Source organism: Lolium perenne, chromosome 1, assembly GCF_019359855.2.
Source record: "Lolium perenne isolate Kyuss_39 chromosome 1, Kyuss_2.0, whole genome shotgun sequence".
Classification (NCBI taxonomy): Eukaryota; Viridiplantae; Streptophyta; class Magnoliopsida; order Poales; family Poaceae; genus Lolium; species Lolium perenne.
In genome coordinates this window covers 218,497,515-218,524,229 of record NC_067244.2, presented here as the reverse complement: position 1 = coordinate 218,524,229, position 26,715 = coordinate 218,497,515, and the positions used below count along the sequence as shown (strand labels likewise).

Below are 26,715 nucleotides of genomic sequence, written 5' to 3'. Positions count from 1 at the left end.
GAGTCATCATCACCAGAGGTTCAGATTTTGGGTGAAAAATCATTCAAAGAGAACTGCAATACTATGAATGATGAAGCAGAAAAGTTGTATAATACTAGCTTGTCACTTGGGAGTTCCTCATGGCATGGGAAAGAAAATGTGCTTCTGCAACGAATACCACAATGCAGCAAGTACATATGTTCACCTTTTGATGTCAACCCAAGCCCCGCAGTGGCAGTACAACCTTTTCAGCAAAAAAATTGGGAAGCTGTCACTTCTCTGTGTGATGTAGAACTTGATAGATTGTAAGTTTATTTCTGTAATATTTATTTATTTTTTTATTCAGTTTGCATTCTCTAAACAAGTTACTTTGATTTTTAGTGTCTTGCAGGATATGGGCAATTAACATTGATAATATTAGAGTATCCATGTTGCAGTTAGGAAACTCAATGAAAGTGAACGGTTGGGTTGAGGCTTGGCTAATGAATGCATTCTGTCGCAAATTATTCAGAGACAAGCATCCTAGAAATTCTAACAAGCATTTCTTCTTCAATACTACTTCGGTAAGTCTTTTTGCTGAAACTAGTATCTGGTGTTCAGGTTACTTGTACAAGGGTAAATCATTTATGTTTCAGTTTTGTATCTCTCAAACAGGATTATCTTCTTGAAAAATGGAAAAATGAAGAAACTAGGATAATTTGGAAACAGACAGCAGTAGAATCATTCACCTTATCAAATAAAGCCAGATCATTGCACTTGTCAGATGGGGTATTTTTTGTTCTTCTATGATCCCAAATTTCATTATCTGTTGTTTCTATTATTCTAGCTTATCTAATTTTGTATTTTATATGCTCCAGCTGTATTTTCCTAGTGTGTTTGATGATCATTGGTTCGTGTTCATGGTTGACATCAAATATCGCAACTTCATATTCCTAGATTCATATTATTCTCAAGAAACTAGTTATCAGAAGAAAGTTGCAAACTTGCTGGTAATAACAAATTTCTTCTGTAGTTTCTTTTTCGTAATCCTTTCTTGAATTTTGCCTCTTGCTAGTAATACTAGCTATCATTGTTTTTGTGCATGAAACAGATTAAAAACTTCAAGGCAACCTGGAACGAGGCCGGGCTAAAGAAGTTGGACTTCAACAGTTTTGGAGTAGCATATCCAAATGTACCTAAGCAAAGGAATGGGTATGCATTGTTTTTTCTTGTGGCACTTTCTTTGATTCCTTTATGCATTTTTAGATGTTGTGCTTCTATTCATCTTGCCTTTCTTTTTGTCTGTCTTCGCCGCAGGAATGATTGTGGAATTTTCAGCATGAAGTATCTGGAACTCTTTACTGCTAGGAATCCTCCTCAGTGCTCATTTTCTCATTTGGACATCACGGCGTTTCGTATGAAATATGCTCATGACATCTTTATGTGCGACTACAATGTTGAGAATGATGCAAAAAATTTAGCCATTCAGTTTTCTTCATAGGTATAGTGTTATATTTTTAGGTCAATATATTACAATTGTTTGCTAATGATTTTTCTTAGAACTAAATTTATTGTGTTTTTGTTATTGTCAGGAGAAGAATATCAAAAGAAGACATGGAAATGGTGAACTTCAAACAAAATTGCTGCATAAGCTGTGAATATACTCCCAAAGTGACTACCACAGTGCTCGAAATAGTTAATGATTTGTTGTTTGTTCTTTCTCTTATGTAAATTCAAAGAGATATGTATATAAGTATTGTCGCCTTGTTATCGGAAAACATGGCATGTTATCTCAGACCTTTTGAGTGTTGTCGGAGAACAACGTTTTACTGTCGCCCTGTTATCGGAGAACATGGCATGTTATCTCAGACCTTTTGAGTGTTATCGGAGAACAATGTTTTACTGTTGCCCTGTTATCGAAGAACATGGCATGTTATCTCACACCTTTTGAGTGTTGTTTCAATTTTTTCTGGAAATGCGGAAACAGCCTCTGGTTGCTTTACTGTCTTTTTCTATAAGTACCATGAAAACTGCATATTTTCACTTTTCATAACTAAAGACATGTATGACAAGCTTTTGTTAAGAAATGCAGAAGACATATCAGAATCTGACACAGAGAAGAAATGCAGAAGCTTTTTTCCAGGTATGACTAGTACTATTACATTTATTTGCTCCAATATCTCAGATTCATTGTTTAGAATCTACTTCACAACATCAATAAATAGCTAGAATCTTTTTCACACAAATCTCCAGCTTGCTGTTTTAGAGGCATGTTTTCCCCTGGCTTTTTGACGATGTCTTCTTCATGTTGCTTGTTGATTTCACTTGGTTTCTCTTTTTTGTTTGCTTCTTTGTTGTATTCTCACCATCATCTTTACCTGCAACAAAATGAAAATTCTCTAGGAATTAGTTTCTAAACATTATAAACATAGGAAATACTTTATAATTGCTGTTTTTTAGCTAATGTTTTGTTTTTACCCGATGTCTTCTTGTTGCTGGTTTTCACACTTTTCTCAAAAAATGACTTGGGTATGTGCCTCATTGTACATGTAGCAATGTTATGTTGATGCGAACCACAGTTGCTGCATGTAATTTGATTTTTTGACATCAATTCTTCAACGAATGTCCTTTGTCGTTTAGAAGTTTCTGGACGTCCTTTCGAAGGAACAACATCAGGATCTTGTAGGTTATCAGGGAAACCATCTTTATGTTGTTGTTCACTTGTTTTTTGCTGTTCATTCACTTTGGTTGCACATGGTTGTTTGCCCTTTCCTCTTTTCTGGAATTCCGCAGTTTCATCTTCTTGAGTCATTTCATCTAGTCTGTCCTCTATCCTTTTGATTTCATCCAGCAAGAACAAGTATTTCCTTTCAGTCACAGCTCCTTCCGAGGCAATATTGCAAAATTTCCTAGATAGCACGCAGTATCTCAGATGTTTGTTACTTGTTGTTAGATCTATTGGGATGGACTGCTTATCTCTCATGTATTTTCTATCTTTTGGGCTCCACCTACTGATGTAATACTTTTCGGGAAGCTCTGACAAGTTAAGGTGGATGAGGACCCTCAATATATGTGCACATATTATGCCATCCTTCTCAAACTTGCAGCATATGCAGACGAATTCTTGTGCTTGTAGGTTTACAGAAACAAGGTACTTCTGGACCTGAAATCTTGCAGTTGTAGCATAGGTGTCTTGTAGACCTCATACGTGACAAACTTTTGAACCTCCTGAACATGCAATTTTGTTGTGAACATTATTTGTTTTTGGAACCGATAGAATATCTTCCGGTTGTACATGCGACCAGCTTGAAGTTCTATCTCGCTACGCACCCAATAGTCCGGCTCTGTTATCCTTGTTACTGAATCTTGTTCTCTTTCCAATTCCTCTATGTTTTCAGATATTTTCTGGTACTCACCCAAGAAGCTGATAACACTATATGTAGACCCTGCATTGTCTTTGAAGATTGCATTAGTGCCCTCACTTCTTGCAGTTGAGTGAATGAAAGGTAAGAAGTTATGCTTGAAGTAAACGGGGACAAACTTCTTTCTGTTTTCCCACATAATTTTCAAGTATTTCAGGTGTCCAACATTGTATCTGGAAATCATTTCTGGCCACAAATGCTCAAATTCAGCTATAGTCAGTAAGTTGCGCAGAATATCAGAGAAATCTGCATGAAGGTTTGGTATTTTACTAAAGCTTCCTCCACACTTCTCTTCCGACTGTCTCTTGATATGGAAGAAGCAGTTTCTATGACAAGATTGTTTGAAAACTTCATTTATTGCTTTTGCCATTGCAACATCTTGATCTGTGATAATTGTTGCAGGATGCTTCCCTCCCATACATATGAGGAATTCCTCGAATAACCACTCAAAGGTACTTGCTTGTTCATTATTGATTATTGCACAAGCAAATAGGCAGTTGTGGCCATGTCATGTCACTCCGACAAAAGGAGCAAATGGGAGGTTATACTTGTTAGTCTTGAATGTTGTGTCGAAGCTAAGGCAATCTCCGTATAAGTCATACATGTGTCGAGAAAATCCATCAGACCAAAAAATGCATTTGACCTTGTTCCCTTCTCCAAGATCAAAATTATAGTAGAACCTTGGATCTTCTTCTTGCCTCTGCCTAAAATAAGATAGAACTTTCATCATATCATTTGTGCTGTCTTCTAATCTGATTGCAGTCATGACATTGCTCACATATTTCTTGTTGTAAGGAACATTCTTTGGCTTTCCTCCTCGCAGGTATGTGAGTATTGCCATTATCTTTCGTCTTTGGAAGCTTCACAGAAGTGAAAGTGCGAATGAAGAGCTTCTCTTGATCGGTCATATGTCTATGGGATGCCAGGAATTTGCTCTCATCAGGGTGGCTTAACTCATGGTTGTGGTGCAACTCTAGGTTTGTCACAACCCACTTGTCTCCTTTTAGTGTAACCACCATTTTAGCTTTGCAACCTGAAACAGGATTTACATTTCTTCTTCTTTTTCTTGTTTTAGGTGGCGGTCCAGAACCAGCTTTCTGTTGTTTTCTCTCTTGTCTCTTCTTCTTCCTTTCCTCAATTACCTCAGGTGCAACTACTTTGCCAAACTTACTGCATGTGTAAGTTCTTCTCGTGCCAATAGCATTTCCAATATTTTTGCCTTTGTAGTTTCCCGCTTTCTTCACAGAGAATACACAAATTGAAGCATATTCATTGTAAAATTTGTAGGCTTCCTCTTCAGTGTTAAATACCATGTTTAAGTGTGGAGCATGATGCCCAGTAACTTCCTGACTAGCTTGTAATGCTGCAACAACACTTTCATTTTCAAGGAAAATACGGATATCTTCTTGCGTTAGCTGCTCCACTCCTTCAGGCATCTCCATAGCTGCTTCTTCACCATCTTCATTATTGTGAGTTTCTTTGTCGAAACTATTATTTTCCTCTGGAATATGCTGCTCATTATGTACTGGATCATTATTCTGATTTTCATTGTCATTGAATTGCCAATTGTAGCAGCTATCTGAACCATAATTCGGCAAATCTTCATTTCCAATATTTGTCTCATCTTCAGCTAATTCTTCATCTTCATCACAAAATACTGGTTGCTCATAAGCTTCTTCTTCTTCTTGTACATCTAGGAGCGTAGACTGGGAACTTGCATATCTGCCAGTTATCATAAATGTCTTGTTCTGCACAATGTTTCAATTTTGTGTTATCTATAATATGCAGCTAAAGATAATCCACAGCTAATTTGTAGTCACAATTATCTTTTTTACCTCTGAACCCATTCCCTCTTCCATTCCATTGAAATTGCTTTGTAAATAGCTCTGCAAATTTATATTTTTACAATAATAGTCAGTTTAAACAACCAGGAACTTTCTTATAACAACATTTTCGATGCGCTATGTATGTTGCTTCTTACCTGTGATGTTGATGGTGCTTCGACAGACAATAACATTTCCGTGAAGGACATACCATTACCTTGTGACAAGGATATCTGCATTTTTAGTTTCAGATAAGTCATTAATCCATCTGTCATCCCATTATCCCATATTTCAATTTTTTATGATCACATAATTATGTACTAAAATTAGTATGGAACAACTTACATCATACCGATCTTCAAGGTCACCTTGTTCAGCTTCCTTTGAGTTGTAGTCATATGTCCATGCTGGTGTCTTAGTCTAAACATCAAGTTCATTAAAACATATGTAAGCAACAGTAAGTTGACAATGTTTGATTTTTAATTCATGTTTTGATATATAGGTCAGAAAGTAAATCAAACTTACCTGCATATTAACATAGTTGTTGTTCAAAGTATAGCTTGCTGTGTGAGCTTCAATTTTATTCTGCATGGAAAAATAACAGTCATATACTTCCATTATAGTCTTGATAATTAATGCAGAAGTAAACAACTTATATAGTCTTGGAATAAATACCAGAAGTAAACATTTTTTTTGTGTTTTTCAGATATTTGCATGCTTATATAAGTAAACAACTTATATAGTCTTGGAATAAATACCTCACATTTGCATGCTTTTCTTTGTTTTTATACTCCTGGTAAGGCTCAGTATATTTTGCTATGTGCAAATACTTCCGTATGAAGAAGTGCAAATGCATTTTTTGGGTGGATAAGTAGATGCTTGCATTTGGTGGGAGATATATATACGGGCATTTTTTTCGCTTGTAATAAGTGTACAACATGCTATTGTGAGGTATAATTATTTCATCATAACCATAGTAGCCTATAGAGGATATTTTTTTGGATATGTACATGCTTGCATTTGGTCAGACATATGTAGTTTTAGCAAGACTGGTTTTTGGGCAAGGAGGTATGCTCAGGACGAACATGTAGATTTTGCATACTCACGACCATCGAGTCTGAACTATTAGATTACATGATATCAGATTTTGAATGCACGTACTCGATTATATGATCTTTGATACTGTATATTTTGCAGGTATGATGCAGGTACATGCATAAGTTCATTCGGAGAAGAGGTACCTGATTCGGGCAGAAATTGCTATAATTCTTGCTACTGCTTCCTCCATCCTCCAGGTATGTGTACTTGGGTATCTGAAAATGTATGCAGTGTTGGATTTTTTGAACTCAGTATATGATATTTGATACAAATTTGTTTTTATAAAAATCGAAGCCATTTTTGTGCTGTTTACCTGGGTTCCTATTATGAAATCAACCTCCAAATTTGAATCTGTTGCAAATGAAATTTAAGATGTCAGCTATTAGCAGTTAATGAAATTTGAAGAACTGACCAATGATGCATCATGTTTTAGCAATTTTTTTTGGGGAAAGGGCTGAGCAAGGTTTTTGCCCTCTTTTTGTTCTTGATGCATCAGGTTTTATCAAGTTTGGTTCGTTTTCTTCAAGAACTGACCAAGGATGAATCAGGTTTTAGCAAGATTTTTGGGGGAAAGGGGCTGAGCAAGGTTAAAACCTTGGTAAGACAATGCATCAGGTCGTCAGAGTTTGGCCAGAAAGACAGACCGAGAGAGATTTACCATGGTAAGCCTGATTCCCTTGATCCATTGTTCCAATTTCTTCAAGAACTCTTCCCCTCTGTCAGATCCCTTGATCCATTGTTCTTCCTGTAGTTTAGCTGGAGGTGGAAGAAAGGAAAACGAATCTGGGAGTGGTTGTGTTGCGTTGCGTTATTTACTGCTTCTGGTAATCGTCAGGGGCATTTTTATAATTTTTATCGTGCTTTCTGATGATCGAGAGAGATCTGGGAGTTGTTGATTTCGTACGCTTCAAGTTGGGCTTTTGTTTCTGAAGAAGCCCAATAACAAAAACTGGTCCAACAAAGTTAACTGGACAGCCCAAGACAAAAAAATACAAATAACAAATAAGATTATGTCATTTGACTGAGACATAAGTCGACTGAGCGTTAAAGACTCCCAATCTTTTTTTTGAACGATCGCTTGCCTAATCCAGCGGCGACGCCAGCGCAGCCGTGTCCGGTGAGGATTCCGCTGGCGCCGCCTCTGCTCCGGCTATAAAACTCCACCAAGGTGCTCCCCTCTCCTCCACCCCGCGCTCTGGGTCCGGTCCGTCTCGGTGGCCTGCGCCTCGCTCTCGCTCTCGCCTCCCTAGCGATTGCGGAGGATTCCTCGTCTATTCTCCCGTTCCTCCGGTCCCTTTCCATCGAGTCGCCTAGCATCGAATTGATGTTTGCTCCTCCTCGCCTCTGCATCGCAGATTCCTCGGCCCGTCCGTCCTTGCGACTCTCGGCGATGGATGTTGGAAGGCGAGGGATACGGATTCGATCGGTGTTTCGATCGATGGACCTGTCTGGTTTGCGAACTCTGCCTCCCGAGACTGATTTCTGCGCATCGCTAGTTTCGATTTGGGTCGCCCGTGTTCGTCGGTTGCAGGACTGGATATAGTTTCCGACTCCGCGTAGCGAGGCCTGCGACGGAGGTTGAGACAGGTCAGTTTCTCGTGCTCGGCCATATCGGTTCATTGGTTCCGTCACCCCCTGCGTCTATGGATTTCAGATTTCCATCCAATCTGCTCCCTGCCTATATGGATCATGAACTCCGTCGTCCGTTGAACCGAGGTGTGGATTCAACGCCCTTGTCGGTTTCTTATTGTAAAAACTGAGTTTGTGGAATGTGTTCCTCTGCTCCTTATTTAGATGCAACAGCAGGATGGTGATCGTCCTGGAGAGATGAATCGGCGCGTGGAGGTTATTGTTCACCTATTTTGGCATGGTCAGATTTCCAGAGGTGGTGCTAGATTGAAGTTGCATAGGATTGCTCATCATAGGATCGGAGCCCTGGTTGGGATTTGTGTTTGGATATTCTCTCCTCCCCTCCTCAATTTAGTTCTCTTGGTTTTCACTAATATCCGTCGATCCTTACATGGGGACTATTAATAATTCTCCAGAGCCTAAATTTATAAGGATCAGAATATCAGACCACCGTAGGATTGGGAAGCTTCTGTTCTGCGTTTTGGATAGCCCCTCTCAAACTGAACTTCATTCCCTGTACTTTGAAAGATTGATCAATTCCGATTTTGGACTTCTCTGGCTCTCCAGAAATTAAAATACACAGATTGGACCAGTGATCGTAGGATTCGGAAACTTCCGTTCTGCCTATGGATAACCCAGCCCCCAAACTCAACTTCCTTCTCTGTAGTTTGTTTTTGTTCCCAAACTTGTGACGATTTTTGCTGGTCTTCAGAAATTGGAGTAATATACATCTTAGTGGGAGCCCAGGAGGTCTGTTTTGGTTCAGCGTTCCTTATTGGATCTTACTTTTCAAACTTAATTAATTCTTCGATGATACATCAGCTTTCTCCCTTCGTCGGTAACACTAAACTCTTGCAGATGTTGCCACAGAAGGTAATTTGCAGTTTAAAACAGCGGCCATCGTCTGCCTGATCCCTGCCTATGCTTGATTCACTATCACCCTCAGCGTTTGATGCATACTTTTTTCTATTTTCTTAAGCTCTGGCGCCCTTAACTAGAAATTCATAGGGCGGTCTCTTGCTGTTACAGGTTCTAGTTGCCGAATTCAAGTCTGACCCGATGCTGAGTACAACCTGTTTCAGGATTTTTTTAAATTACTCAACTTCTCTTCTCAATTCATCATAAATTTTATGGTGATAAAATTATCTTATAGAACAATATTTGGACATTCAGATTGATCTGCACTCTGAAGATGATCTGGAGCTTCAAATTAACGCCACGCAACAACTGAGAAAACACCGTTCTCTCTATTTCAATTTCTTTCCCTCTTATTTAGAGTCCATCTGTTTATTTATTTTAGTTAGTTGCCTCTCTTCATAGCTTTGATTAAGGTTTATTGTTTCTGCCCAACATATTGCAGATCCTTTTCACCCGGGACATGCCTGCTAGCTTGGTAGTGGCCTCAAATCTATTAAATCGTTTGGTTTGGTATCTATCTATTTGTAGTTTTATTCATTGTACGTACGCCCGATCTATTAGTTTGCTATGCTTGGCTGCAGGATATAAGTGGGGAGTTGGACCTACCTGGGTTTTGTAAGTGGAGTAAGTGTTCCGTGGGCAGTCTGTTCGGTTCATTTGTGTTTGCCTCGACCATGCATTGGTTGCAGGAGTGTGATCTTATCTGGAACTACAGATAACCTACAGTGTTAACTTGAATTATTGTAATATATCGGTACATCTATCGGAGAGCTAGGGAAGGGATGCTTACAATAGTACAGTATTGCACATGTGCCTCTTACAACAGTACTGAATTGGGTAAAAGCATAATTGCATGGTTGTTGCCCCACATGTGTTCCTATTTAAGCACAAGAGGGGGATTGAGCGAGATCATACTTCACAAAGAAACCATCACCCTTGCGTACCTAAGATTGAGCAATGGATAGAATCTAATCATCGCTAGATTCACATATCAACATACATCATATGCGTAATGTATACACGTCCTGGACATTGTTGGAATTGCTGTTGAAACCCGAATACATCCTAGGAGTTAGAAGCATCGGGATTTGTGAGTGTGCTGACCTAAGTTGTCTCTGCAGAAAGTAGTATTACCGTGATGGTATAGAGAGGAAGTATTCTTCGACGTTTCATCGCGGTACCAGCATCAGTGATGACTTAAGTACATGATTACTTTCTGGAACTTTGGTGTCACGACACTCTAGGTTTATTTTGTTAAGACACGTTTCCAGGTAACCGATGGTCACTCCGAAAATGTATGTTGGATACTAGGTCGGTAGATGTGTCGCAACTGTAAGAACAATATAATGGTGGGCCGATCTTGGCAGAGAATTAAATATTAGGCAACTTCCCTGCCTCTAGATAATAAGCCCCCTAAGTATCTAAGCTAGAAGCTTTTGCAATGACAAGCCATACGGTTAAAGCACATGCACGAAGACATAATCCAATATCTGTTGCAAGTTTTAAGGGCATGGAAATAAAACCGCCAAGGAGTCCTTCCTGTCAAAATTTGTGATGACTACCAGGGAGCCGCTTGCACAAGATGTGCATGTTTTTTTTTTGACCTTTTGCACAAGATGTACATTGGCCAGACAGTAGATGTAAAAGGACAAAATGACCCTCGTGTCGCTCTCATCAGCGCGGCCCGAGGGAACTCACCGTAGCGCCACCAGGGTCCCTCCCTCCGGCTGCCCCTCCCTGCTGCCGTCGGTCGTCACCATGGTGGCGGTGGGCGCCTCAATGCCGAAGGTGGAGAGGGGGTGCTCTTGAGGTCCAGATCGACGGATCATCGTCGGGTTGGGGCGGCAAATCAGGGAATCGGCTCTGGGCTCTGATGGTGGCCTGTAGGGTGTAGTGCGACGAGGGCCACACGTCCAACGGCGGTGTGGTTGCGCTGCAGCGGGGAGGGTTGCAGGGCGTGTGGGATATATCGTTGTTGCTCCTGTGCGGGTGGCACATCATAGCGAGAGGAGGTGGTCCGTCGCAGGCCTGTGGTGCAGTGACGTGGAGGCGGTGGCAGCTGCTGCGAGGATCTGGCGCGGGCGCTGCTGCCGGCGTTGTTGCCCACGCGGGGAGAGGTTGCACAAGGATGCAGCGGAGCATGAAGTTGTCCGCGGTGGCCATGTTGCGCTTTTTTTTTTGAGAAACCATGTTGTGCTTAGGGCATCTCCAACGGCGAGCATCCGTCCGCCGGGCCGAAAAATGCATCAGGTCCCTACTCCAGCGGAGCGACGCAAAGTGATCTGGCCATCCGTGGTGACGCAAACCTGACTCAAATATGAGTCTCGGATGCGTCTCTGCGGACGCTGCGCGGACACGCAAAGTGTCCGTTCGCGTCTGGCGGATGTTTCATCGGGCCCACCTGGCAGCGACCCTGCGTCGATGCGTCTTCTCAGGCGTGCCAGCGACTAGCGTTGAGGCGTCGCTTCGGCTGTCTGCGCCACGTTAATGGCGATGCCTCGCCTACCGAGCGGGCGGGCGCCACCCACCTCCGCCAAGGCAGTAATGGCGATGCCACGTGTCCCGCGACCGTCGCCTGCCTCCGGCCTATATAAAGAGGGCACGCGCTCTTCTTCCTCATCCACTCGTCCACACAAAACCTAGCCGCCACAAACTCCACCGTAGCACCGCCTAGCTCTTCCTATGACGCAGCCAGGCCCGTGAGGAAGTCCATGGCGAGTCCTAGTGGCCGGCGAGGCGGCCGAGGCCGCGGGCCTGGGCGCCCCCGGGGCCGGGGCAGGGGCAGGGGCCACCGTGGTGGAGCAGCTACGGCCCCACGGTCGCCGTCGCCCGCGCCTTCCTCGTCTTCGCAGGAGGACCGCTGCTTCGAGTTCCTCCTCCGCATCGACGATGGCCCACTCGGCATCAAGCGGCTCCCGGACAAGTTCGCCGAGTTCGTCGATGGAGTCGAGCCAGCCCAGATGCAGCTACGGGAGGCCAGCTGCAACTTCTGCCTGTTGCCTGTCGAGGTCTTGTTCAATGGACAGGGCAAGATGTACCTGCACATGGGGTGGGACAAGTTCGCTCGCGACCTCGCGCTCAAGCCCGGCTGCCAGCTCACCTTCCTCTACGAGGGGGACGACGAGATGATCGTCAAGGTGTTCGACGACACAACCTGCAGCAGGCTCTACCACACCAGCGAGTCCGGCTCGGACACCGACAGTTAAAACTGTAAGAGTGTTCTTTCTTTGCAGCGAATATGGCCACGAGCCAATTGAAGCCAGTAGTGGCGGTTTCTGTACGTTCTTCCTTGATGGGAACAACAGGGTCATCATTGTCAGCTGGATTTTCAATATGGGTGATTGAGTGTGCCCGAGAGTGTTCTTTCTTGGCAGCGAACATATGGAACCAACACTACCGGCTTTCCTCATTTTCTAATATTTTAATTTTTATCAACCATGGTTCAAACTATGTATTAGTTTGTGTAAACCATGTTCCAAATTATGTATTAGTTTGTGTAAAAACGTGTTCCCAATATGTAATGTTTGGAACTATGTTTAAATGGAGAAGAGAAAAAAACAAGTAGAAAAAATGAGTCGCCCCGCTGGAGCCACCCCCAGACGCAAACGGATGCGCGGACAATAACGGTTATTTTCGCGTCCGCGGGGCGACGCAAACGGACGCTCACGGATAATTTGGGCGTCCAAAATACGTCGCCCCGTTGGAGATGCCCTTAGTGGCTAGTCTGATGCACACGATGGTCTTCGGAAGCAGTTACGGGTGAAGACTTTTCTCCATCTTGTGGCTGGAGCCGGCGATGGTGGTGCTTTGGGCACCGTCTCCATCTTGAATGCGTCGTCGAGGTGAAATTTCCTCACTTCCTTCCGCTTTATCCGAGGGATACTCTAGATCAGTGGATCTGGTGATGGCGGCGCTCTTGCATCGTTCCCCTCTTGGGGAATCATCTTTAGAGATGTGCATCAGCCAAAGGGACCAGTGGATGGATTCGGTGGTGAGTGCAGGGTTCCCCACACTGGCTAGCGCGGCAACGATGACGGTGATGAGCGATGGTGTGGTTGCGGCAAGATCTTGTTAGTCGGCTCATCTTCCGGAATGTTCGACTCATCTTCCTCTTGGGATTCCCATGCAATTAAGACGGAGTTGCTATCTCAGTGGCGAGTGGCGCCGATGACCGGTGATCTAGGCGTGAAGATCTTCGTCGACGCGGATTCTGCACATTTCTTCTCTAGAGCTCGTCATCAAAATCGGAGCTGCCAGTTTTCTGCGCGAAGGGTCAACTGTTTGGCATGGACAAAACGTGAGCCTCACGAGCCCACCACAGCGGGGACCTCTTAGGTGGTCGTTGTTCGATGAAGTCGGAGTCTCTGGCTCATGGAGGAGTGATGACGATGACATTGGTGGGGAACTTCAAAGATTGACCTTGTGATTTGGTGGTGGGTATGTGCAACTTCTCGACCAACTACAAAAATCAAAAACTTTTCTAAATAAGTAGATATGTCACAATCAAGAGAACATTATTGTGCAGATCGAAATGAACTTTTATTGTTCGGAAACCAATAGTCAATTCAGGTCGGGATATGTGCCAAACAAAAAATCTAGATCATTCTGGTGACCATAAATCTAGTTTTGTTTTAGAATAAAACCAATACTTCAAGACTAGCTGTAGTGGAAGTAATTTTGATATTACTACATCCATTACAATAAATACCATTTTTTAGAAAGCTAAATTAGCTATTTAAAAGCTAGACCTCCTCGAAATAGGCTTTCGCCCCGCTATATTAATATAGCAAATGACCTGATACAACGAACGCGCTGGGGCCGCAGAACAATCAAGCCCAAAAGAAAAGAAAAGAAAGGAAAGAAAAACTAATGTCGACACCGGCAGATCGACGAAAACGAAGACGACCCGCAACCGCTGCGTCCTCCGGAGAAGTACCACCACGCTCTTAGCACGCCGAGGCGCCGCATACCAAGCAACACCTTCACCAAGGAGACGACGATGACGCCGCTGCTGCCCGAACTAGTCCTAGGGTTTCCCCCGGTATGCGGAGGGGTTGAGGAGGAGGTACACCCAACGCCCTTCAGGAAGGCAAGGTGACACCCGCAGGCGTCACCGCGTCGGTGTCGAGCATGCCGACAAGGATTTCTCCCGACCCCCAAACCGACCACCCCAGACGCTCCGATGTGCTCCACCTAACATGTCGCCCACCAGCACACGCCACCACGGTCTTGTAGCCATCCTCGCCGCCTAACTGTGGTCACCGGAGCAGGGCCTAGAGGAAGAAAAGGGATGCAGCGGGGACGGGGGTAACAGCACCGCAACCACGCGGGAGGGAACTGCCTCCACCGCCTTCGCGGTAGCCGACCGGACGAGGCTACGAGGCAAACTAGGCCCGAACTGGCCCGGCCGGACGCAAAAGGGCCCTCAAAGCCCCGCTGCTACGCTGCAGCTGGCCGGCCGAAGTGCCGCCGCCGCCCACCCACCGCCGCCCTGCCTCCTCTTCCTCCAGGGAGCGCCGCCGGCGTGCCAAGCGCAGAACAACCGCCGAGCCCCTCCGGGCCCCGCATGGGCCCAGATCTGGGTCGAGCGGGCCCTGCCATGGTGCCGCCTGCGCAGCTCCGCCGCCAACGGCCGCGCCGCCGCCCTCCTCCCACCTCGACGTGTAGGTTCCACGCTGCTCCATCGGACCGACGCCCATCGATTTGCATCGCCGCTAGCCCGAGGACCCCGCGCCCCCATCTTCGCGGCGGGTAGAGGCCACCCCGCCGCCACTGGCACCGCGCGGGCAACGCCCGGCGGCACACGCCGACGGCGACGGCAGGGGAGGACGGGGGAGGAATACTGGGGGGCTTGGAGAAGAGGCGCGGCCCGGCCGCCGCAAGGGCGGCGCGGGTCGCGGGAGGGATGGAGGGTTTCCGGGTGTTTGCTCCTTAAAAGCTAAACCAACTTTCTAAAAAGGCTTATATTTTAGAATGGAGGTAATAACATGGCAACCATGTGTAGTGCCAACTAGACATCTTGATGGCATAGCATGCCATTAAATAAAAAGATGCTTGCGGTAACTAGCTATGTTAGCATAACATCAAAATTTTAAAGTAAAATAATTTTACAAGCTAATTAATGCAGTCACTAGCCTAACTATAGCTCAACAATATAGATAATTCAAATACAATGTATGGATACATCTATGGGGGGAGCTACATCAATGAGTGAATGCTCACAATAATACGATATTGCCAATGTGCTCCCTCTGGCAGTACAGAATTGGGTGAAAGCATAATTGCATGGTTCGTACCCCACAATTGCTCCTATTTAAACGTCAGAAGGGAGATGGAGCAAGATGTTACTTCACCAAAAAAATACCACCATCCTTACATACCTAAGGTTGAGAAATGGGTAAAAGGTAGTTGTCGCTATGGTCATATCACCATATGTAATGTATAATCGTCTTGGACTTGGTTCGAATTGCTCCGGTAGTGTTGTTGAGACCCGATCGAATACATTCGTAGGAATTGGAAGCATCGGAATTTGTGAGTGTGATAGTGTACGTTGTCTACACACCAAGTAGCATTCTCGTCCTAATCTAACATAGAGAAATTTTCCTTCACTGGTTCGTCGTGGTACCAACAGTTAGGACGAGTATAGTATGAATTGACTGTGGAGTACTTTTTGTTGGGTTAGCCTATGGACGTCAAGTCATGGATGGACGAGTGTTTTGTATTTGATATCTCTCCGATACTGTTTGGGTGTACTCATAGCGGTAGGATGTGTGCGTTCGTAAAAGTAAACGTACGTATTTATGAGCATGTGTACCGTGCTTCGAGAAAAAAACTGATGATTTTTTATGTGTATAACTAACTAAAATACAACCATGACGGCTAAGCTATCGGAAAAACTTACACCGAGAAATATATGATGTTTGATCATAAACAAGAAGAAATAGCTTGTGAGCCAATCTATTGCATAAACACTGACTTTTCCACGTGTTTGTCGTGCTTCACGGGCAAGGTCAGCAATCAACAGCAGCCGCACAGAGTATGATACGGCCGCTCCATCGCGTTTCCCGAGCGGCCCACAAGTTTCCAGGACCCGGCCCATCTCACGGACGGGCAAATGCATCCGCGTCGCGTCGCGTTGCCGACGCCCGACCGGCACCGACTGACCCGGTCCGGATCCGACCAGATCATCAATCCGGATTTGATTTCCGCCGCCCCAACACGCCAGCGCGACGACGACGCAGCTGTGTCCGGTGAGGATTCCGCTGGCGCCTGCTCGCCCACCGCCTCCGCTCCGGCTATAAAAGGCTCCCGGGTGCGCCCCTCTCCTCCCGCGCTCTCGGTCCGGTCGTTTCTCTCCGTCTCGGCCTGCGCCTCGCTCTCGCGCTCGCCTTCCTCGCGTTTGCGGAGCTGTTGCTCGTTTCTTCCCCGATTCCTTTCGATCGATTCGCGTAGCGTCGAATCGATGTCTGCTCCTCGTCTTCTCTGCCTCGCAAATTACTCGGCCCGTCCGTCGTCGCGATTCTCGGCGATGGATATTCCAAGGCGAGGGATACGGATTCGGTCGGTCTTCTCTGGATTGATGGACCTATCTGGTTTGCCAACTCTGTCCTCCTGAGTCTGATTCGGTCGCGCATCTCTAGTTTCGATTCGGGTCGCCGGTGTTCGTCGGTTGCAGGACTGGATATAGTTTCTGATGAATTGGACCTCCGCGCGCGCGGAGAGCCCCGCAAAGGAGGCTGAGGCAGGTCAGTTCCTCGTGCCCGGCGATATCGGTTCAGTGGTTCCGTCACCCCCTGCCCCTATGGATTTCAGATTCCCATCCAATCGGCTCCCCCACGAATTAACCGAGGTGTGGATTCGGCGCCCTTGGTCGATTTCTCTATTGTGTCAGCTGACCTCGGTTTGTGGGATGTGTTCCTCTGCTTCTTCCTTAGATGACCCAGCAGGAGGGTGATCATCCTGGAGAGATGAATCGGGATGTGGAGGTTTGCTCTGTTAGGACATGTACAATGGTCTAGACAGGTGGTTTCTGTAATAGCATTCCATATCATATATAGACAGTGTCTACAATGTTGATTGGTTATTGTTCAACTATTTTGGTATGGTCAGATTTCCCGAGGTGGTGCTAGATTGAAGATAGATAGGATTGCTCATCGGAGGATCGGAGCCATGATTGGGATTTGTGTTTGGATATTCTCTCCTTCCCTCCTCGATTTAGTTTTCTTGGTTTGCGCTAATATCCGTCTATTTTTACTTGGGGACTGTTGATGATTCTCTAGAGATTGAATTTTCTACGGATCAGACCGGTGACCGTAGGCGAAGCTTCTGTTATGTGTTTGTGTTTGGATAATCAGCCCCTCTCGAACTCACCTCCCTTCCTGTAGTTTGAAAAATCTGCCAATTCTGACTTGGGACTTCTCTGACTCTCCAGCTATTGAAATATACGGATTGGACCGGTGATAGTAGGATTCGGGAACTTCCGTTCTGCCTATGGATAATCAGCCCCCAAACTCAACTTCTTCCTCTGTAGTTTAATTTTGTTCCTTGCTATTCTGATTTGGATTTTTGCTGGTCTTCAGAAATTTGGAGTAATACATCTTAGTGGGAGCCCGGAGGTCTATTTTGGTTCAGCATGATGCGGCGCTTCCTTCTTGGATCTTACTTTCCAAACTTAAATTAATTCTTCGATGATACATCAGCTTTGTCCCTTCATCAGTAACACCAAGCTCTTGCAGATATTGCCACGGAAGATAATTTGCAGTTTGAAACAGCGGTCATCGTCTGCCTGATCGCTGCCTATGCCTGATTCACTAATCACCCTCAGCGTTTGATGCATACTTCTTTTTATTTTCTTAAGCTCTAGCGCCCTTAACTAGAAATTCATAGGACGGCCTCTTGTCGTTGCAGGTTCTAGTTGCCGAATTCAAGTCTGACCCTATGCTGAGTACAACCTGTTTGAGGATTTTTTTAAATTACTCAACTTGTCTTCTCAATTCATCATAAATTTCATGGTGATAAAATTATCTTATAGAACAATATTTGAACATTCAGATTGGTCTGCACTCTGAAGATGATCTGGAGCTTCAAATTAACGCGACCCAACAACTGAGAAAACACCGTTCTCTCTCTTTCAATTTCATTCCCTCTTATTTAGAATCCGTCTGTTTGTTCATTTTAGTTAGTTGCCTCTGTTCATAGCTTTAGTTAAGGTTTATTGTTTCTGCCCAACATATTGCAGATCCTTTTCACCCAGGACATACCTGCAAGCTTGGTAGTGGCCTCAAATCTGTTAAATCGTTTGGTTTGGTATCTATCTCTTTGTAGTTTTATTCGTTGTACGTACGCCCGATCTATTAGTCTCCTATGCTTGGCTGCAGGATATAAGTGGGGAGTTGGACCTCCCTGGGTTTTGTAAGTGGAGTAAGGTTAGTGTTCCGTGGGCAGTCTGTTCTATTCATTTGTGTTCGCCTCGACCATGCATTGGTTGCAGGAGTGTTATCTTATCTGGAACTAGAGATTAGTCATCACATGGCAAAGAGAACATGAGGAGGTTAGTTTCCATGCTCCGTCAGATCAGTTTGTTGGTTGTGTTACTTGCTTTCGGTGATTACAGATGAATATAGATTAGCAGTGTAATGCTTTGGACTCCCTGACATTCTCTTCTGGTGGCTACTGGCTAGCCATGTCCCTTGATCTGAGGTTGATTCAAGGCCCTGCGTTGATTATATTATTGTAACAGCTGATCTCGCTTCTGGTATTTGTTTGTGCTCCTTGAGATGCACAGGAGAACAATGGTTGTTGATAGATGAATTGGAGGATGGAGGTTTGCTTGCTGCTCAATGGCTAATTTGGTTTGTTATGGTTCAATGGTTATTTTGGTTTGGTCAGATACTCTTGATCTGAAGTTACGTGGTTGAAGCGGGATTGTGATAATTCGTATCAGAAAACTTTTGATCTCTGTTTGGACAATCAACTCTCCTCAATTTTTTTTTTGTTTGCACAGTTCAATTTTAGTGCACACTAAGTCTGATTTGGATCATCGGTTGTTCTCCAGAATTGGAATATTATCTGCGGCTGGGTGGAATTTCTGGTTTTCCTTTTCGTGAACTCAACCCCTTTTCGCACTCCACAACTATTTTATTTTTCATACAAAATTTGTCTGCCTTCGGTGGTAATTCTATGATTTTGCAGACATCCATTTGAACGTTTCAAACTGATGTACCTGGTTTCTCTCAGTCTAAGCTGAGCGAGGCTTACCCCTACCCCTCGGATATTTGGATAATCGACCCCACTCCATTAATTTATACTAGCTATTCAGTACAGTTAGTCTCTGTCTGATTTCGTTTTGTTGGTGGTTTCCAGAATTCAGAATTATACTGCTTAGCGGGACGGGAGGACTCCACCTTGCGGACTTACCTTCTTGCTGATCTACGTTTGGATAATCAACCTCCCTAAATTAAAATTTTCCATCTCAGTTAAATTTTAGGCTCCCACATTCCACATTTCTGATTTGGAGTTATTTGGTGATTTCCAGAAATTGCTATTGGCGGGTGCTCCTGTTTTCCTGGCATGATGGTTCCTTGTTTAGTCACCCTACCGTCTTTACCTTCTGTTACACTTGAACTTTGCAGACACTAGTTTTCTCTGCCTTTACTCGATAAATCCTCAGCTGTTGCAGATACTAACTCAAAAGTGATGAATTGCAATTTGGAGGCGGTGTTGGGTAGCTGAACATTACCAACCGGGGGCAGGCTTACCCTTTACCCACTCATAATTATCATTTGATGCAATGATGCATGCCTTAACCGTTTTTTAATGAAAAGTTCAGGGGAATTAACGCAAATCTGGATAGAAACCATTACAACAAAACCACCAACAAACAACACCCACTGGTGGAAAAAAGGTCCATTGGTCGCGGTTTGCAACCTCCATTAATACCGGTTGCGCAACCGGGATTAAATAAGCGCGACTAAAGCCCCCCCCTTTAGTCGCGGTTGCTTACGAACCACGACTAAAGACCCGTCCACGTGGGCGCCAGGCGGCCGTCGGGGCGGAGGACCTTTAGTCGCGGTTCTTCTGGCCAACCGCGACTAAAGGCCGCCGCAGGTTTAGGGTTTTAGCCCCCCTCCCTAAACCTGGTTTCTTTTTAATTTGTATTATTTTATTTCTTTTGTGTTTTATTTTAGTTTTGAAGGAGTTTCACATATTCTACGGTACTACATACATGCATATGAATGTACAATTTCAAACAAATTTTAAATTAGAACCAAAAAGAATTCAAGAGGAATATACAATATATATTCAATATCATCGGATGACCATATACAGTTTTGAACAAGTTTCCATACATAATTTAATGCATATGAAGTTCTACGTCCTCTACATAGTGTTCTCCTTTAGGATCGATGACTTCCCTCGTGAACCATCCAGCTAGTTCCTCTTGAAGTGGTCGGAAGCGAGCTTCTGGACTAAGCATCTTCCGTAGGTCATTCCTTTTCTCATTGTTATCACACGGAACCCGCTCAGAGGCGTATCTCCGGATCATCTCACAAACATAGTATCCACATAGATTGGTCCCCGGTGGCTGAATATCCCCAGTCGCAGCCACTGACCGCATGAATATTCCTAACGCATGCAACTTCTTGACCTACTACAAAAATCAACAAACTTTTCAAAATAAGTAGATGTGTCACAATTGAGAGAACATTATTGTGCAGATCTAAATGAACTTTTATTTTACCGAAACAAACAGTCAATTCAGGTCCGGATATGTTCCAAACAAAAAATCTAGAGGTGACCATAAAGCTAGTTTTGTTTTTGAATAAAACCAAGACTTCAAGAGTAGCTACAGTGGAAGTAATTTTGATATTACTATATCCATTCCAATAAATAACATTTTTAGAAAGCTAAATTAGCTATTTAAAAGCTAAAGCAACTATCTAAGAAAAGCTTATATTTTAGAACGGAGGTAATAACATGGCAACCATGTGTAGTGCCAACTAGACATCTTGATGGCATGGCATGCCATTAAATAAAAATATGCTTGCGATAACTAGCTATGTTAGCATACCATCAAATAAAATAAGTTTACAAGCTAATTAATGCAGTCACTAGCCTAACTATAGCTCAACAATATATATAATTGAAATACAATGTATCGATACATCTATGGGGGAGCTACATCAATGAGGAAATGGATGCTCACAATAATACGATATTGCCTATGTGCTCCCTCTGATAGTAGTGAATTGGGTGAAGGCATAATTGCATGGTTCTTGCCCCGCATTTGCTCCTATTTAAACGCAAGAAAGGGGAAGAAGCGAGATCTTACCTCACAAAAAAATAACACCATGCTTACATACCTAAGGTCGAGAAATGGGTAGAAAGTAGTTGTTGCTAGGGTCACATCACCATACGTAATGTTTAATCGTCTTGGACTTGGTTCGAATTGTTCTGGTTGTGTTGTTGAGATCCGATCAAATTCATTCGTAGGAGTTAGAAGCATTGGGATTTGTGGGTGTGCGTACCTAAGTTGTTTATACACAAAGTATCATTATCGTCCTATTCAAACATACATAAATTTTCCTTCATCAGATCATAAAGGTAGCACCACTTAGATCGAGTGTAGTACCATTTGGCGGAGGAGTACTTTGTTTTATGTTGGGGTTAGTCACTGGGAGTCAAGTTGTAGATGGACGTGTTTTTATGGCCCCAAATAGCGTTCAAATGTACTCGTAGTGTAGGATGCACATGCGTGCGAGTTCGTAAAAGTAAGTGTATGAGCTATCCGAGGAAACAACACCCCCAGAAATAATAAGAAATAGCTTGTGAGCCAATCTATTGCGTGAACACGTTAGCTGATTCCGCAGACCTCGTTGTGCACCAGAGACGATGATCCTCCGCACCGCCTTTTCCACATTCTCATCCACGAGAAATGTATCTTGTCCGTACTCGGATGCCTTCGACATTTATGTATGATTCGGATCTTGTATATTTGTACCTTGGCTTGTTGGAGTTGTCGTTGTTGTAATATATATGTTTCTTGTGGGCTCTATTGTAATCATGTTATAATGTTACCGCTTGTGTTAATTCCTCTGGCATCACATGTGTGATTCGTCGCGCACGTCGTATCGGAGGGCATCTCTGAATCGACATCGTGTGGATTTCGGCGGGATCGCTGGAATCCTCAGGGTACCGGTTTCGGGGCGTCACACCAGCTCGCCCACCGCCTTTGCTCCGGCTATAAAAGGCCCCCAGGTTCGCGGTGCTCCCCTCTCCTCCCCCGCTCTGGGTCCGCTCCGTCTCGGTGGCCCGCGCCTTCACTCTCGCCTCCTCGTGATTGCGGAGCTGCTCCTCATTTCTCCTCCCACTCCTCTGATTCCTTTGGATCGATACGCGTAGCGTCGAATTGATGTTTCCTCCTCCTCGTCTCCGCCTCGTAGAATCCTCGGCCCGTCTATCGTCGCGACTCTCGGCTATGGATATATTCCTAGGCGGATTAGACCGGTGTCTCTCGATCGATCGGGTTGTCTGGTTTGCGAACTATGTCCTCGTATAGATCTCTCTTTTTTAAATGGAGGCAAAAACTTTCCCTAATCTGTTAATTAAGAAGAAGAGATATGACTGGTTAATTAACGGAAATCTCGACAAAAACCATTACAACAAAACCACCAACAAACAACATCTAACACATGCAACTTATAGACCAACTAAAAAATCAACAAACTTTTCTTAATAAGTAGATGTGTCACAATTGAGAGAAAATTAGTGTGCATATCAAAATGAACTTTTATTTTATCGAAACCAATAGTCAATTCAGGTCAGGATATGTGTGCCAAACAAAAAGTCGAGATCGTTCTGATTATCATAAAGCTAGATTTGTTTTAGAATAAAATCAAGAGTTCAAGACTAGCTATAGTGGAAGTAATTTTGATATTAGTACATCCGTTCCAATAAATAACTTTTTAAAGAAAGATAAATTAGCAATTTAAAATCTAAACAAGCTTTCTAAAAAGGCTTATATTTTAGAACGGTGGTAATAACATGGCAACCATGTGTAGTGATAACTAGACATCTTCATGACGTGGCATGTCATTAAATAAATAAATGCTTGCGGTAACTAGCTATGTTAGCATAACATCAATATTTTAAAGTAAAATAAGTTTACAAGCTAACTAATGCAGTCACTAGCCTAACTATAGCTCAACAATATAGATAATTAAAATACAATGTATCGATATATCTATGGGGGAGCTACATCAATGAGGAAAGGGATGCTCACAATTATACGATATTGCCCACGTGCTCCCTCTGATAGTGAATTGGGTGAAAGCATAATTGTATGGTCCTTGCCCCACATTTGCTCCTATTTAAACACAATAAGGGAGATGGAGCGAGATCTTACTTCACAAAAAGATACCACCATGCTTACATACCTAAGGTCGAGAAATGGGTAGAAGGTAGTTGTCGCTAGGGTCACATCACCATACGTAATGTATAATCGTCTTGGACTTGGTTTGAATTTCTCCGGTTGTGTTGTTGAGACCCGATCAAATACATTCGTAGAAGTTGGAAGCATCGGGATTTGTGGGTGTGCTTACCCAAGTTGTCTATACACCAAGTAGCATTCTCGTCCTAATCAAACATACAGAAATTTTCCTTGGTCAGCTCATAACGGTAGCACCACTTGGGACAAGCGTAGTACCATTTGGCTGAGGAGTACTTTTTTTCATGTCCGGGTTAGTCACTCGGCGTCAAATTGTAGGTGGATGATAAAAGATGGATGTGTTATTATGGCTCAAATAGCGTTTAAATGTACTCATAGGGTAGGATCTACATGCGTGCGTTCGTTAAAGTAAGTGTATGCATGACCTATCCGAAAAACCAACACCGACAATTGTATGACGTCCAATCAGAAATAACAAGAAATAGCTTGTGAGCAATCTATTGCGTAAACACGTTAGTTAGCTGATTCCGCAGATCTCGTTGTGCAGTAGAGACGATGATCATCCGCACCGCGTTTTCCACGTTATCATCCACGAGTTGGTCGTGGCTCAGGGACAAGGTCAGCAATCAACGGCAGCCGCACAGGCTATCATATCCTATAGCCGCCGCCGCATCGCGTCTCCCGAGCAGCCCCGAAATTTCCATCCCAGCCCACGGACGCGCAGATACGTCAGCGTCACGTCGCGTTGCCGACCTGCCAGCCGCGCCGCCCACCCGCACTGAACCGTTCCGGATGCAACCATATCACCAATCCCACCCGTTTCGTCCCCATCACGCGCAAGGCGCAACAATGCGTTGCCTAAACCAGCGGCCACGCCAGCCAGCGCGACTACGACGAAGCCGTGTCCGCTAAGGATTCCGCTGGAGCCAGCCCGCCTCCGTCCACGGCTATAAAAGGCCCCCAAGGTGCGCCCCTCTCCTCCACCCCGCGCTCTATTCCGGTCCTCTTCGTTTCGCCGATGGCCCGCGCCTCCTTCGCCCTTTCTTGTCCCCTCGCTCGATTAGTTTTGGAAAATGCTTCGGATCTGCCGACCGATCGCTGGCCAGCGATCGGTCGTGCTGGCTCGCTCCCACGGTCCTACATGGGCCTTCTTTTTTCGGCCCAAAACTGAAGAGTGTTGTCTTTTTAAAATAAATCTACAATATTGTGTTCATATTGGTAACAATTAGATAAAAATTTGTTGTAAAATTACACGATCTATTTTGTAAGATTTTTCTAAGTGATATGTTACAAAAAATGTGTGTTTCTTAATATGTTGTAAACGCATGGCTCTTTTGTTGTAACTATTTGTGATTTTTGGGGTAATTGTTTTAGTCATGGATACTTTTTTTTCATAGAGATGTTGTATATGTTCCTTAGTTTTGTAATAATTGCGTATAAAAGTTATAGAGAAAGCATGTCAGTTGCAGTCACTAGTCTAACTATAGCTCAACAATATATATAATTGAAATAAATTGTATCGATACATCTATGGGTGAGCTACATCAATGAGGAAAGGGATGCTCACAATTATACGATATTGCCCATGTGCTCCGTCTGATAGTAGGGTGAAAGCATAATTGCATGGTCCTTGCCCCATATTTGCTCTTATTTAAACGCAAGAATGGGGATGGAGCGAGATCTTACTTCATAAAAAATACCACCATGCTTACATACCTAAGGTCGAGAAATGGGTAGAAGGTAGTTGTGCTAGGGTCACATCACCATACATAATGTATAATCGTCTTGGACTTGGTTCGAATTGCTCCGGTAATGTTGTTGAGACCCGATCAAATACATTCATAGGAGTTGGAAGCATCGGGATTTGTGAGTGTGCTTACCAAAGTTGCCTATACACCTAGTATCATTGTCGTCCTAATCAAACATAGAGAAATCTTCCTTCATCGGTTCATAAAGGTAGCACCACCTGGGATAAGCGTAGTACCATTTGGCTGAGGAGTACTTTTTTTCATGTCGGGGTTAGTCACTCAGTGTCAAATTGTAGATGGATGATAAAAGACGGATGTGTTATGATGGCTCAAATAGCATTTAAATGTACTCATAGGGTAGGGTAGGATGTACATGCGTGCGTTCGTAAAAGTAAGTGTATGCATGATCTATCTGAAAAACCAACACGGATAATTGTATGATGTCTGATCAGAAATAACAAGAAATAACTTGTGAGTAGTAATCTATTACGTGAACACGTTAGCTGCAGAGACGATGATCCTCCGCACCGCCTTTTCCACGTTGTCATCCACGAGTTAGTCGTGGCTCATGAACAAGAAAAAGGCCAGCAATTAACAGCAGCCGCACAAAGTACCCCATCGCGCGTCTCCCGAGCAGCTGAGAAGTTTCCAGGACCCGGCCCATCCCACGGACGCGCAATTGCGTCTGCGTTGCCCCACGGCCACCGGCAACGACCGATCCGGTCCGGATCCGACCAGATCACCAATCCCACTGTGTTTGATTTGGTTTCTGCCGTCCACCCATTCCAGTTCCCGGTGCCGTCCCCATCACGCGCAACAATGCCTTGCCTAATCCAGCGGCGACGCTAGTGCAACGACGACGCAGCCGTGTCCGGTAAGAATTCCGCTGGCTCCAGCTTGCCCACCGCCTCTACTCTGGCTATAAAAGGCCCCCAAGTGCGCGCCTCTCCTCCACCCCGCGCTCTGGTCCGCTCCTTTTCCTCAGGGAGTCAGGGGTCTTGATGGCCTTGCGCCTCGCCCTCTCCTTCGTCGCGATTGCGGAACTGTTCCCCGTTTCTTCTCCCGTTCTTCGATTCCTTTCGATCGAATCGCGCTATGCCTCGATTTGATGTTTGCTCTTCGTCGCCTTTGCCTTCCTGCCCTTGCAGATTCCTCGGCCTGTCTCGTCCGTCACCCCGCGGCGAAGGATCGGATTCGATCATCATGGACAAGAATCAGATTCGATCGGCATCTCTGGATCGACCAAGTTAATCTGGTTTGCGACCTCTTGTTTTCCTGAGAGTGGTTCCTGCATATCTAGTTTCGATTTGGATCGCTCGTGTTCCCTCGTCGGTTGCAGGATCGGATTTAGTTTCCTTATCGAAACCAATAGTCAATTCAGGTCAGGATATGTGTACCAAACAAACAATCGAGATCGTTCTGATGACCATAAAGCTAGATTTGTTTTAGAATAAAATCAAGAGTTCAAGACTAGCTATAGTGGAAGTAATTTTGATATTAGTACATCCGTTTCAATAAATAACTTTTTTAAGAAAGATAAATTAGCAATTTAAAAGCTAAACAAGCTTTCTAAAAATGGCAAGGCTTATATTTTAGAACGGGGAAATAACATGGCAACCATGTGTAGTGCTAACTAGACATCTTGATGGCGTGGCATGTTATTAAATAAACAA

General features: G+C 44.2%; 1 long non-coding RNA gene across 2 annotated transcripts in view; it reads left to right on the top strand.

Annotated features, from left to right (window-relative positions):
* Positions 1–7,371: 7,371 nt before the first annotated feature.
* Positions 7,372–26,715, top strand: part of LOC127327367 (uncharacterized) — a 34,512-nt gene continuing 15,168 nt past the window's right edge. Inside the window, exon 1 of one of the 2 annotated variants that reach the window (XR_011749004.1) lies at positions 7,372–7,469. This is a non-coding gene — a long non-coding RNA (uncharacterized lncRNA). Of the gene's footprint in view, positions 7,889–26,715 lie in introns of both variants that reach the window. The other variant, XR_011749003.1, reaches the window with a different exon arrangement.